The sequence below is a fragment of the Zalophus californianus genome, chromosome 3 (assembly GCF_009762305.2).
Source record: "Zalophus californianus isolate mZalCal1 chromosome 3, mZalCal1.pri.v2, whole genome shotgun sequence".
Lineage (NCBI taxonomy): Eukaryota > Metazoa > Chordata > Mammalia > Carnivora > Otariidae > Zalophus > Zalophus californianus.
In genome coordinates this window covers 158111377-158124951 of record NC_045597.1, presented here as the reverse complement: position 1 = coordinate 158124951, position 13575 = coordinate 158111377, and the positions used below count along the sequence as shown (strand labels likewise).

General features: G+C 38.1%; 1 protein-coding gene across 4 annotated transcripts in view; it reads right to left on the bottom strand.

The window, feature by feature from the left end:
- The window catches only part of PLCL1 (phospholipase C like 1 (inactive)), a 339289-nt gene that overhangs the window by 172216 nt on the left and 153498 nt on the right, over positions 1-13575 (bottom strand). Inside the window, exon 1 of one of the 4 annotated variants that reach the window (XM_027590770.2) lies at positions 10792-10926. The exons of 2 other annotated variants lie outside the window; for them this stretch is intronic. The gene's annotated coding sequence lies outside the window, so the exon portion shown is untranslated. Of the gene's footprint in view, positions 1-10498; positions 10518-10791; positions 10927-13575 lie in introns of those variants that run through there. One more of the 4 variants, XM_027590769.2, reaches the window with a different exon arrangement.

Genomic DNA, 13575 nt, shown 5'->3' with positions numbered 1-13575 from the left:
CAAGAAATTGGAAAGTACCCATTTTCCACAGATCCGCTTAATCACTACACTAATAAAAACAAATCCAAAAAGTCCTTCAGCAAAGCAAGATTTGTGCTTTGATAACCAATTAGATGAAGCTTAACATAAATACCACTGGTAGTTGTGTTTCAGTTATGCTTCCCTTGAAGGGACAGGGAAGATGCAACTGATAACATAAAATCAAAACCCTGGGAAACACAGTCGAACTTTTAAACTAGAGAATGCTGATGTTTAATGCTGTGTCATGGTGAAAATATTACACTTTATTCATCCTCTGTAATCCTTTGTGCATTTTGCAGATCTGCATATTATTTAAAGAGGAGATGCATAGAGACCTGGAGTGTAAGCAGGCAGAAGGCTCTGGATCCAACCTACAAAATAGCCAAAATCTATTTTCAGAGAACAATGGTAATTCCAGCTCCATCCCTACAGGCCTCATACCAGGCTTTGATCCCTTTGAAATAGTGTCCTTTTATCTTCTTTCTATCTTCGGTGCCTAACACTGAGTCTGGCAATAATAATAGCAAAAACAATAACTTTGATTCTATCCTTTCCATATGCCAGGTTCTATGCCAATAAGTCTTTATAGAAAATGCTTATTTCAGCCTCAAACAACCTGATATTGCTAGCAAATTTTAAATTAATGAAAAAATATATTAACCTATATTTGTAATTGTACTTTAAATGAAATGAGTTCATTCTTGCAAGGAGCCCCTCAGCAAGCCAATTTATAAACCTGAGAGATGATTTACATTGCAAATAATCACCTCCCTCCTTACCTCCTCATTTGAACAGAAGTGTAATGGGGAAGGAAAATATTTTTTAAATTATTAACTAAAACCCATTCTATCAAAAATGGTTAACTTGTGGGGCATCTGGGTGACTCTGTCGGTTGAGCGTCCGACTCCTGATTTCAGCTCAAGTCATGATCTCAGGATCATGAGATTGAGCCTGGTGTTGGGCTCCATGCACAGCCCGAAGTCTGCTTGGGATTCTCTCCTTCTCCCTCTGCCCCTTACTCCATGTGCTCTCTCTCAATAAAATCTTTTTTAAGAAATTGCTAATTTGTAAACCAATTTTTTATATTTCCTCCTTAAAATTAAGCAGCCACTTCACTAAAAGAAAGATCACACCTTAAAGTTTAGACAAATAAAACAATTACTAGAGAAATATTGATATTTAAAAGGCTTGGATCAACAAATTGTTGAGGCTCTTCTTTTCTAAAGAGAAGCCAGTTGATTTGTAGCTAAGGATGGAAGCAAGATCATGCAAGGCTCCCACCCTGGCTTGTACTATCCTGTAATGTATACTGTAGTATCCAGTCATCTGGATCATAGCTACTCTCTCAACAGCTCAGGCTATCTCGTGTTTATATCACAAAAGGAAGCAAAACAATGGTAAGGTCTACTTAATATATGAAGTGGTATATGAAAGTTTATACATGTAAGAGTCCTATAACTGATTATTACCCAGAAAGGTCAATAGTTTCCAAATTTTAAATATCTATAAACTATAGACTATATACTATAGACTATAAACTATAGACTGTATCTATATTTATAGACCTGTAAAATTTTAGAAACAAAATTTGGACTAAACTGCAGGAGAATTCCAAGAGTTGGCCAAGTACCCCAAAGAAACAAAAAGAATGAAATAAAAAAATAGGAAACGTTTAATTTCTTAGAAAGCATGGGGGAGAGTTTTTTTATTATTATTGTGGTAAGAACAGTTAACATGAGATCTACCTTCTTAACAAATTTTTAAGTGCATAATACAGTATTGTTAACTATAGGCATAGTGTTATACAACAGATCTCTAGAACTTACTTATTTTGTATAACTGAAACTTTATACCCATTGAATAGCAACTCCCCATTGCTCCTTCCCCCCAGCCCCTGATAACCACCATTCTACTCTCTGCTCCTACAAATTTAACTATTTTAGGTACCTTATATAATGGAATCATGTAGTATTTGTCCTTTGGACTATTATTTCATTTAGCGTAATGTCTTCTAGGATCATCCATATTGTCACATACAGCACAATTTCCTTTTTTTTTTTAAAGGCTGAACAATATTCCATTATATGCATATACCACATTTTCTTCATTCATTCATCCCTTGAATTTAGGTTGTTTTCATGGGGGAGGTTTAAAGACAGTTAAAAGTATAGCTTTCCCTATTGTCCGTCAGCAAATTCCTAACTCTTCTCTGGCATTAGGCACTTAAATTTGCAAAGTGTTTGGGCATCAATGGAAGTGGAAATAATGTGAAAATAGGAAGCCAAAAAGATAGTAGAAATATATAGGGTCCCTTACTGTTCATTGTCTCTTTACTTTGTCAGTTTTAGACTTCTATATATGCTATGGACTGAAAGTTTGTGCCCCCCCAAAATGCCTATGTTGAAGACCTAGCTCCACTGTAACTATATTTGGAGATGGAGCTGTTAAGGAAGTAATTAAGATTAAAGGAGATCATAAGGGTGGGGCCTCAATCCCAGATGATCTGTCCTTATAAGAAAAGACACCAGAAAGCTCACTTGCTCACTCTCTCCACATGCACACACCAAAGACCATGTGAGCACACAGAGGGAAGGCAGCCATCTGTAACCCAAAGACACCAATACTGCTAGCACCTTAAGCTTAGATTTCCAGCCTCTAGAACAGTAAGAAAATAAATTTCTGTTGTTTAAGTCACCTAGTCTATGTTATTTTGTTATGACAGCCCAAACTAACTAATACAATATATGTGCAAATTCTACTGATCAAAGCACACCACTATTAATAAAAATTCAGACAAAAATTATTTCATTAATTTGGTAAGCCAAATAGAATAACATGCATTTTTACTTTCCCATAGTTAAATACAAACTGCCCATATAAATTAAGCCATTGCTCTTGAAGACAAAACAATATAATTTTAAAATTTATGACACTATTACAAAGCCTCTTATTTAAGTTAAAATGATCAAAATCTACAGATAAGATTATACATGCAAAATGCTAGGTAAACTCGAAAGTCTACCAGGAAATGCTATCCAGAATCCCATTACTTCAAGGCTGTGACTTTGAAGAGTTGGCCTTTCCCCATTTGTAAACTGAGGCAACTGGATTGGAATATCTCTTCTCAGCTTCTTTTCTATAGTATGGTACTAATTTTCATCATGCCCCTCATCTGAGGTCTTCCACATTGATTTATTTTACTGATTATTATAGATAAATTTTGGAAAGTGGAATCTCCTTTCTAGAATAGACAGACATTTCAGGCCCTTAACAAACTTCTTCTCTACTTTTAAGCCATCATGTTCTCATCAAAAACTCTAAGGAGTGCCTGGGTGGCTCAGTCAGTTAAGCATCAGACTCTTGATTCTGGCTCAGGACCCTGAGATGGAGCCCCAAGTCGGGCTCCGCACTCAGCACGGAGTCTGCTTGTCCCTCTCCTTCCCCTCTCCCTCCCCATCTACCCCTCCTCTCTCTCTTTCTCATTCTCTCAAAAGTAAATAAATAAAATTAAAAAAAAAAAAAAGAAACTCTATCTGAGAACAGGAAGGATAATAAAAGGTATTTCCAACAACTAGTCTTCAGAGTTGCCCTAAATGGTTGACAAGGAGTAAATGTTATGTGTCAATATGATTTCTTTGCAAAATACATATATAGCTGAGGGAAAAGATGAATAAAAAAGGGATGGCTTATCACTGCTTGTTCTTGAGAACTTTCTCATTAAGAATGTAATCTGAGCAGATAAAGCAGACACAACCTCCATGATTTATTTATTTGAGAGAAAGAGAGAAAGAAACAGCATGAGAGGGGAGAGGGTCAGAGGGAGAAGCAGGCTCCCCACTGAGCCGGGAGCCCAATGTGGGACTCGATCCCAGGACTCCGGGATCATGACCTGAGCGGAAGGCAGTCGCTTAACCAACTGAGCCACCCAGGCGCCCACCTCTATGATTTAGTGTTGCCAAACTTCATTTACTTTAAAGTCAGAATCGTTTCTTTACATCTGTTTTCATATAATTTCCCTGAGGATCTTTGTCATACATTAGTGCTTAGAAAGGTAAGGTGTAATTCCCCAAGCCCCACCCACAGGAGCCAAGTGGGTGATTTAATGTACATTGGAAGATCGTTTGACCTAACCTCACATTGTACAGGGAGAACTACTGCTGGTTTGATTGATTGTAGGTGGATGGAAATGTGGTGTATTTTAAGGCTAGTGAATGTAACTTCAATGCTTAAGAAAAGTTTTTGTTCTTTTAGCACTAAAAAAAAAAAAAGAAGGTTTTTAATTTACTTGAACTGTGCATACAACATCCCTCCTCCAGATCTCCTGATGGCTAGCTCCTTCACAGCTCAGCTGAAATGTAACCTCTGAGAGCCTTCTCTGACCATTCTAACCAAAGTACTGAACTACCACCTCTGGGGGAGTCACTTGTTTCTGTATTACCCTATTTAATTTCCCTCATAGAACTTATTACCACCTACTTTATAGGATTTTGTGAGGATTAACATTTTAAATTCATGTTAAACAGGGCCTGACACATAACAAAAACTCTGTAGTACTAGCTATTATCAGTTATTATCTTGTTTATTTATTTTCTTATTGTCCCCCCACTGTCATTTTCACTGCTGTATTTCCAGTGTCAAGGACACTGCCAAGTACATAGAAGGTGCTCAATAAATTATTTACTAAATGACTTAATTACATTTTTCAATCACTCATGATTAAGGCACAGCTAAGTGAACTCACATATTCATTCTCTCATGTTAAATGAAATATTTATGTACAAAAGAATGTGATAGAATACCAGATGGAATAATGAGTCTGTGTCTTTATGAAGGAACCAAAGCACATCAACAGATAATTATGTTACAATTTGGTATGGAAACAAAAGAAAGGTATACATCAACTGCCTTTTGCTTATTGGAACCCCCTAGAAATTTATGTCACCTGAGCTCAGGTGAAATCCACAAATCCCACCGTGAGCTGAACATGTCCTCTCAGGTATCTTAGCGGTACATCAAAACTAAGCTCATACTACCCGCCTGGCCTCCTCTTTCCTTTTATTTCCTATCTCTGTGGATGTTCATATACCTACTGTGTCACTCAAGACAGAAATTTGGGGATTATTCTATTTTCTTCCACTTTCTGCATTCCACGACATCTAATCAGGCACTAAGTATTTCTAATGCTTCCAAGGTTTTCAAATTTGATCCCAACCAATCCTTCTATATTGTCATTTTCTTGTACTTTTCCCTGTACACTCTCATACAGTCCATACTTAAAGACTGGGTGTTATATCTAAGTGATGAATCACTAAATTCTACTCCTGGAACTAATATTACACTATATGTTACTTACTAGAATTTAAATAAAAACTTGATTTTTTTAAAAAAAATACAATAAAATAAGGACTTATGTGTTATATACCAGCATTTTTCACCACCTGGATTTCAACACAAGAAGGAAGGAAGGAAGGAAGGAAGGAAGGCTCTTTCACCACCTGGATTTCAACACAAGAAGGAAGGAAGGAAGGAAGGAAGGAAGGAAGGAAGGGTACAGAAAAGGAGCCACTCTCTGAGGATGGCAGGAAGAGTCTCACAGACAAGGTAATATTTGAGCTTGTCTTAAATGATCAATGGGAATTTGCAGGGGTAAGAAATGAGGATAGTTTAGTCCTCAGAAGATCATGAGGAAGGCAACTGGGAATTTAAAGAGAATTTCAAGTCCCACAGGTGAATTTGGACTTACTTCTAGAAGCAACAGAGAATCAGAAAGTGTGTATAAGCAGAGAAGTGGCATCACAAGATTTGTTTGGGGTAGAGACAACTCTGCTGTGGACAGATAGCAGTAGGAAGAAACTAGTGGCAGAGAGGGGTGCTGAGCATCAGAAATGAGGTACCAGCAGTGTGAATGGAGAGAAGGAGACAGATTTAAAGATAAGATCAATGTAGTTAAGTCATGTTTAAAAAAAACTGGGTACCTCAATGTTAACTTAATAATACTTGTTTAAATCTTCTTTGCTATGTTTTTTAATTAAAACACTGTATTAAAACTGAAAAGACAGGGGCACCCAGGTGGCTCAGTCAGTTGAGCATCCAACGCCCAGTTTCAGCTCTGGTTGTGATCTCAGTCATGATCTCAGGGCCATGGGATCAAGCTCTGCATTGGGCTCCACGCTCAGCATGGAGTCTACTTGTCCTTCTCCCTCTGCTCCTCCCCCTGCTCGTACTCTCTCTCTCTCTCAAATAAATAAAATCATAAATAAATAAATACATACATACATACATAAAACTGAAAAGACACAAACAACCTCATATCAATAGAACTAAATACCCAGGGGAACAATTTTTGTTATAGTGTTTGGGCTTTTTCCAGGCAAAATTATGTCTAGTCCCAGAGGGCTCCGAAGCCAGATGTCCTCTAAGCACATAGCAGATACTAGGATCAGAGGCCAGAAAAAAAAAGTCTAAACAACAACTAAAACAACCAAACACTTGAAGAACTGTTCAAATAATATTAGTGGGAAGTATTAAAAACTGGGGCTACAGACCAATTGATATGGAGGTATATAAAAATAATCATACAAAATAAAGAATGACAAAAATAATTAACTTCAAAATCCAGAAAACACTGTAATTTCTTGCTGGGAATTAGGGAAATCAGGAAAGATTTTATAGTAAGTAACACTGGAGTTAAACCTTAAAGTGTGTAGTAATTTCATTTGCAGAGTTGAGGGGATGTCCTCTTCAGAAAAATGGAACAAAAATAGAGGTGGAAAAAACCTGGAAGCATTGAAAGAATGATCAGGAATTTTTAGTCTGATTGGCTCATTGGGTACATGAATAGGAGTAACGGAAGTTAAGATTGAAAACTTAGTATAGGGCCAGATCATGATGGATCTTGAATGTCACACAAACGAGTCTGAACTTGAGGGATCCACTGCAAGTGTGTTGGAAAAGGTAGCACACTCAACACCATGCTTCAGGAAGAGTCACTTATCAGGGGTAGGTAAAATGGAGTGAATGTAGAGGACCAAAGGGTATTGGCTATAGGAACAGATAAGGGAGAAAATTTTGAGTCTTAATAACATTGGGATTGGAAAAAACTCAGACTAGTCCCATTGGGGAACACATGTGGGAGCTAATTAGCAGTGAGATTGCAATGGAGTCAGAAGTCTAATTGTGGGTTGATAATTGTGGCAAGATCAATCAGACCAACTTTTCTGCTGAGTGTTATTTCTCTATGGCCCCCAGAACTGCACCTGCTGTCCTGTAATCATAAAGATAACTAGTTAGGGGCGCCTGGGTGGCTCAGTTGGTTAAGCCACTGCCTTCCGCTCAGGTCATGATCCTGGAGTCCCGGGATAGAGTCCCACATCGGGCTCCCTGCTGAGCAGGGAGTCTGCTTCTCCCTCTGACCCTCCGCCCTCTCATGCTCTCTCTCTCTCTTTCATTCTCTCTCTCAAATAAATAAATAAAATTAAAAAAAGAATTTTAAAAAAATAAAGATAACTAGTTAGACTGAAGCTAACCTAGTAGGAACAACAGGTGGGGGGAGAATGGAAAGATCCCAGGTTTTCTGATGATGTTATGAGTCAATGATTTAACTAACCATGGGACTTTTGACTATGTGCAAAAGTGTTATAATAAATTTTCCTTATTGTAAAAAAAAAACAAAAAAACAGGTTTATGACTTTTTTTTTTTTTAGCTCAGTAATGTGAGAGCAGGAGTAGAGAAATCATATGGTGGAGTCTATTCAGAATTGTAGTTTTGCAGAAAAAGTAAAGTAAGACATGGGAACCAGAACCTGAAGGCCATGAAACTAGCAAGCCCTGAGTTTAAATGGTGGACCAAAACGTCCATATGGACAGGAAGGCAGGTGAGGCCAGTGTGGCACGTAAGGGCAATAGATGAGGCAAGCAGCTGTTAACAATGAGAATAAAGCCAAGATTCAATAGGAGAGAAGACTGAGAAGAGGTAGACCCATAACCAAAATCATCTGAGAAGACCATTTCGAATGAGAAGTGTGGCAGTGCCTATAAGGAGCAAGAGTATCACAGAGATAAACTTGCTTAAGATCCAGGGGCCAGAGATCTGTGAAGCCAGGGGCAGAAGCAGCAGGTAAGGGCTTAAGTTCCTGAGATGCTAGAAGAAAGAGAGGAAGTCTACAAAAACAGGCTCTCCATGGGGCGAGAAGCAAGCAGAAGGTGTGAGCTGAATATAAGATAGAAAAAGTGTGGTATACGACGATAGAGAACAGTTCAAAACCTAAGTTCTTGAGAGACAATGAGCAAACAATAGTCTGTTTGTGATGGGAAGCAGGAAATTTGCTGACCCCTGCTCCTCAATCTGAGAGCCAGAGAAAGTGGAAGAAGTGACCACTAGGGATGGATTTGGCTCAGGAACTTATAACTTAGAATGAGGCCAAGATTGAGTTTTGGCAAGAGTATAGGGAAATGTTGAAGGGAAAAGCTAAAGAACATGAGGTTTGCTTAACTAATAGAATCCTAAAATGTAGAAGAAGGGCATGGTTGAGGAGAAGGCAGGTATGGCAGGGGCTGAAATCTATAGATAGAAAGTATCACAGGGTGGGCATGTGCATCTCCGGTGACCATTTTTAAAAAGAGAAATGTGGGTGGTAGCTAACTGAGTAGTTGGCTAGAAAGATATAAAAGGGTTGATAGTGGAAAACAGGGCTGGGAGAATAAAGTAAGGGGAATTTTGGTAGTTTAACAACCTGGCAGAATAAATTGTAAATAAGTTTGGAACCAGACAGACAGACGTAGAGGTGAATCCAGACTCTGCCATTTACTAGCCACGTGACCTTAAGCTTTTGTTTACTCACCATTAAAAGGGAAATAAAAATGCCAACATTGCAGAGGGGTTAGTAAAATTCCAAGATAACCTACGCAAAACACCCAGGATGGTGACAGACATTTAGTAGACACTCAATAAGGTAAAGCATCTCTTTATCACAGCTGGCTTCCAAGCTTCCAGGTCAGCCAGTGCAAACAGCTTTCAAAGGTACAGCTCAGATGAGGGTGAGTTGGGGGTGGGGAAAAGAATTTCCCCCAAAGCGTTTCTCCTGAAGTACACAATATTATTAGAGAATAAAGCCATTGGCTTACCAATGAAAATTCTGAATTAAACTCTCAAGAATTCAGCAACCCTGAGCCTACAAAGACATGAAGAGAAACTTCACCCACATGATTGTGGAGATAAACTTTGTGCTCTGTATTTTGTTTATTCAGTGAGTCAGCCTATTATCAGTACTTGCAAATTAACTCTAATTATCAGATAAAAGCAATGTGGTTATTCTGTCTGATAATCAATGATTACAAAAAGCCTAAGCAATAAGTAATAATTACCATATCATTCTATAAAAGATCGTTGTTTTTTTTTCCTGACTGAAAGTAGCACACACTCAAGAGAAAATTATAAGCCAGTCCCGTAATTTATCTCACTTTTCAAAATTCATACTAGGTCAGCGCAAATGATTCCCAAATTTAAATCTCCAGTCTGGGCCTTTCCATTGAGGTCCAAGCGACCTCTCTTACATCACCCCTTCAATATCTAATGGGCAGCTCAAACTTAACAGCAAAAACAGAATTCTTCGTGTGCTTCCAAACCAGTCCCTCTCCAGGTCTTCCATCCTCAGTAAATGGAACCACCATCCACCCAGTTATTCAAACCCAAAACAAAGGAATCATCCTTGATTTGTGCTTTTTCTTATTCTTCTATAAGCATCCATTAAAAGCCTCATGGACTCTCCCCTAAAATATGTCCCAAAGCCATGACATCTCTCTCCTTCTCAATCGCCACTAATCTTGTCCGAGTCACCATCATCTCTTACCTGGATTACTGGATTACTAACTCCCTAATCCTCCTCCATACTCTTCCAGTCATCTATTCTCCACCGAATAGCCAGAGGAGCCATGAGAAACACAAATCAGATGGTGTCCTTCTCCTGCTTAAACCCTCACAATGCTCTTACAATGAAATCCAAACTTTTCCCTACAAGGTTCACCTGACCTCACACCGGCCCACCTCTGTGACCTCAACTCCTGTCATTCTCTCCAGCACACACTGTACTCTGACCACATTGGCCTTCTTTCTGCTCTTTGAACATATGAAGCTCATCCTATCTTTCCAGAGGCTAGTCCCTCTGCCTGAAATATCCTAACACCAGACCTTTTTATGGCTGGCTCTTTCTTTTCACCAGGAAGAAAATGCTATCTCCTTAATGAAGCTATCCAATTCTTAATTAGTTCCTCAATTAGTATCTCCTAGTCTTTATTGCATTATCCTGTTTTGTTTTTTCATATTTGTCACCAAGATGGCATTTGGTAGGCACTCAATAAATGCAGTATTAATGAATAAACCATTCACAAGTTTTCTTCAATTAGAGTACGGTAAACATATCAGGCAGGCTTAAAATACCCTCCTTCAGACAGTCAAGTCTCAAGGTCACCTGGAATTTACCTTCAAAAGTTGTTCAAAAATCTCCTGGACTGACTCCTACCAGCTCCAAAGCTGATGAAGAGGAATGAAGAGAAATGGTCCCAGAGAAAAATGCATGTATTGTCTTCTACGGCTCCAGAGTTCACACCTACATGCACTGTTCTGGCCAGGAGCCTCTCAGAGCAGCTGGGACTTGCCTGATAAAGGCCCAGACTGTGTTTCTTCAAGAACCTGAGCAGATGGCCCACCAAAGGCAGGCAGAGTCACCATCAGCAGGGTGTTTCCAAGAAGACTTGAGGGCAAGGGATACTTACCCCGAGATGGAGTGAGTATTTCTGAGTCTCCAAGTCTGGACAGCCATATTGTAGATACAGACATGAACCCGTATCGATTGGATTCTTCCTGTCAATCACCACAACCCTTGTGGCAACCAAGCAGAGGCTTTCAAAGTGTGTGGAAAACTCAAAGGCACGTTGGGGAAGTCATAGTTCTAGGCAACACTCTAAACTCACCCGCAGGGCTTTTCACATCATAGAAGAACCAAACCTTGATAAAAAAAAAAAAATCTTTTTTTTAATGATATACATCAAACAGTTTATGTCAAAAATCATAGAAAGTTTCATTTTATTTTAAAAAATAAAACCTAGGAGAAAACACAGCAGGTTTTACAATCCAAATCCTCCATATTAGACAAATGAGAAAAATGGGACCCAGAAAGTTCCAATGACTTGCTCAGGAACCCCCAGAGATTCAGAATACTTTTGAATACATAACACCTCATCTTTTGTACACTTTTAAAGATGAAGAAAAGTGAACTGATGGTGAAAGATAATTCTTTTACTTTGCCCTTACTCAGGAGTTTCAGCAAAATTAACCTTACAAGGATGTTTTCTATGAGGTTGTCAGACTCGAAACTGAATTGAACAAGGTCACAATCTCTTTGGGAGGAGAAAAGCCTCCTTTTCTCATCAACATCTTGTTGCACTTTGTTTTTACTTTCCTCTTGCTATATGTAATTTTTTGAAGTAGAATGTCTTCACACTAAATTTATCTTGGAAAGATTTCCCAAGAAATTAGAGTTCCAAATTTTCCAGATATTGCAAAACAAACTCCATATTTGCCTTTCTTTGACAAAACTTGGCACCCTGCCTCAAAAACTTACATTGCTCAGCATGTGCCCTCATGGCGTAATTCCCAAATCCTTTATAATCTTACAAAAGTATTTTCTTTCTTTCTGAAGAAATGTTCACTTTCAGATAAGATGCTTCCATAATCTGAACCAGCTATTTCGCTTTGTCAGTTAGAAAGGAAATTGAACGCTAACTCATGGAAGAGGCTACCACACTTATTAATAGGTGCATTTAAAATAGTCCCTGGTAACTGAAATGAACACATTTATTTAATACATTTCTAATTACTTCTCTTTTTTATGTATAATAACTTGACAGTCATTTCAGTGGAATACAACTAATAGAGACAACGTCTGATTGGATCCTTAAACTTGGTCCTAAACTTTAAACTTTGTCATAAATGCAAAAATGCCAGATCAGATTATTTACTGATTAAACAAAATGCCCATTTGGAAAAAGAAGTCAAATGTATGACAAAGAAAGTAAAATTATCCAAAATTCAGCCACCACCCAGAAAGAGAATTATCACTAATATTTTGGTAACCACCGTGTCATATGTATTTCTATGCATGTACTCGTAACATAGGATTTTGTGCAAATTATATGTAAGTTGGTTTGTGGACAAGTCCTTGCTTCTTTTGATGGAGGTATCTATCTCCTTCCCCTGTGCCTCCTGAGCCATTAGAATAGCCTAGTATATGTCCTTCCATAACTCCCTCCAGGTTCATACAATCCAATGCCAATAGCTATAATTTATTAAGTGCTTGTAATTTTTTCTAGCATCTTTGTTACTTCGTGTTTCCTCCACCTGTTTTTTTTTCCTAAAAGTCTCAGCCTACTCTTTTGTTTGTTGGTTGAAGTATAGTTGACACACAATTTACATTAGTTTCAGGTGTACAACATAGTGATTCGACAAGTCTACGTTTAAATCTAAGTTTGCTATGCTCACCACAAGCGTAGCTACCATCTGTCACCATACAACATTATTACAATACCATTGACTATATTCCCTATGCTCCACTCTTTATTTTTTAAAGACATGTTACTTTTTTTATATAAAGACTTTATTTATTTATTTGAAAGAGAGAGTGAGAGAGAGAGAGAGAGAGAGAATGAGCTGGGGGGAGGAGCAGAGGGAGAGGGAGAAGCAGACTCCCAACTGAGTAGGGAGCCCCAATGCAGGGTTCCATCTCAGGACCCTGAGATCATGACCTAAGCTGAAGGCAGACGCTTAACTGACTGAGCCACCCAGTTGTCCCAAGGCATGTTACTTTCAAGGGCTCCTTTCACCACCTATTTTGCTTTCTGTCTCATTCATCTAGAACCTGAAAGCCCTGCTTCCTCATATAAGGAGTCATCCACATTTGTTGTTGCAGAAGGTTCTCAGGGTGCTCTGTTTCTCCCTGTTTCCTTTTGATTTGTAGCATAAGGCAAAACAATAATACAATATAAATAACAAAAATGGATGACATTGGCAAATAAATAAAGGTCACAATATGACTAAACAAGTAGGGACTTCTTGGTTATTTTTACAATGATAAAAAAATGCTGGCCATTGGGATTAACCATGCTAAAATTTTGATTAGGCCACATATTTAATAACCATAATCCCAGCATTTTTGCAGTGTGCAACATTTTAAAACATTAATATAACACAAACAACATAAAAGCATTGCATTCAATTTCCTGATGGTTTAAAAAGATTGAGCATTTTTATTCTTTAGCTAAAGGAACTAAAAGAGGAAATTATTAAACACAAAAATACAAATAAGCTTCATGGTGAATACTGCATTAATGTTAAACTAAATATAAATGGAGGCATAGTTCACTCATTAAACTTATATTTATTTAACATATCCCATATCCCAGATACTGTGGGATGTTGTAGGAGAACAAGAGTGAAAGATAGAGCTCTTGTCTTCAATAAGTTTATGGTTCAGTGCAGCACTGTCCAACAGAAAGATAATA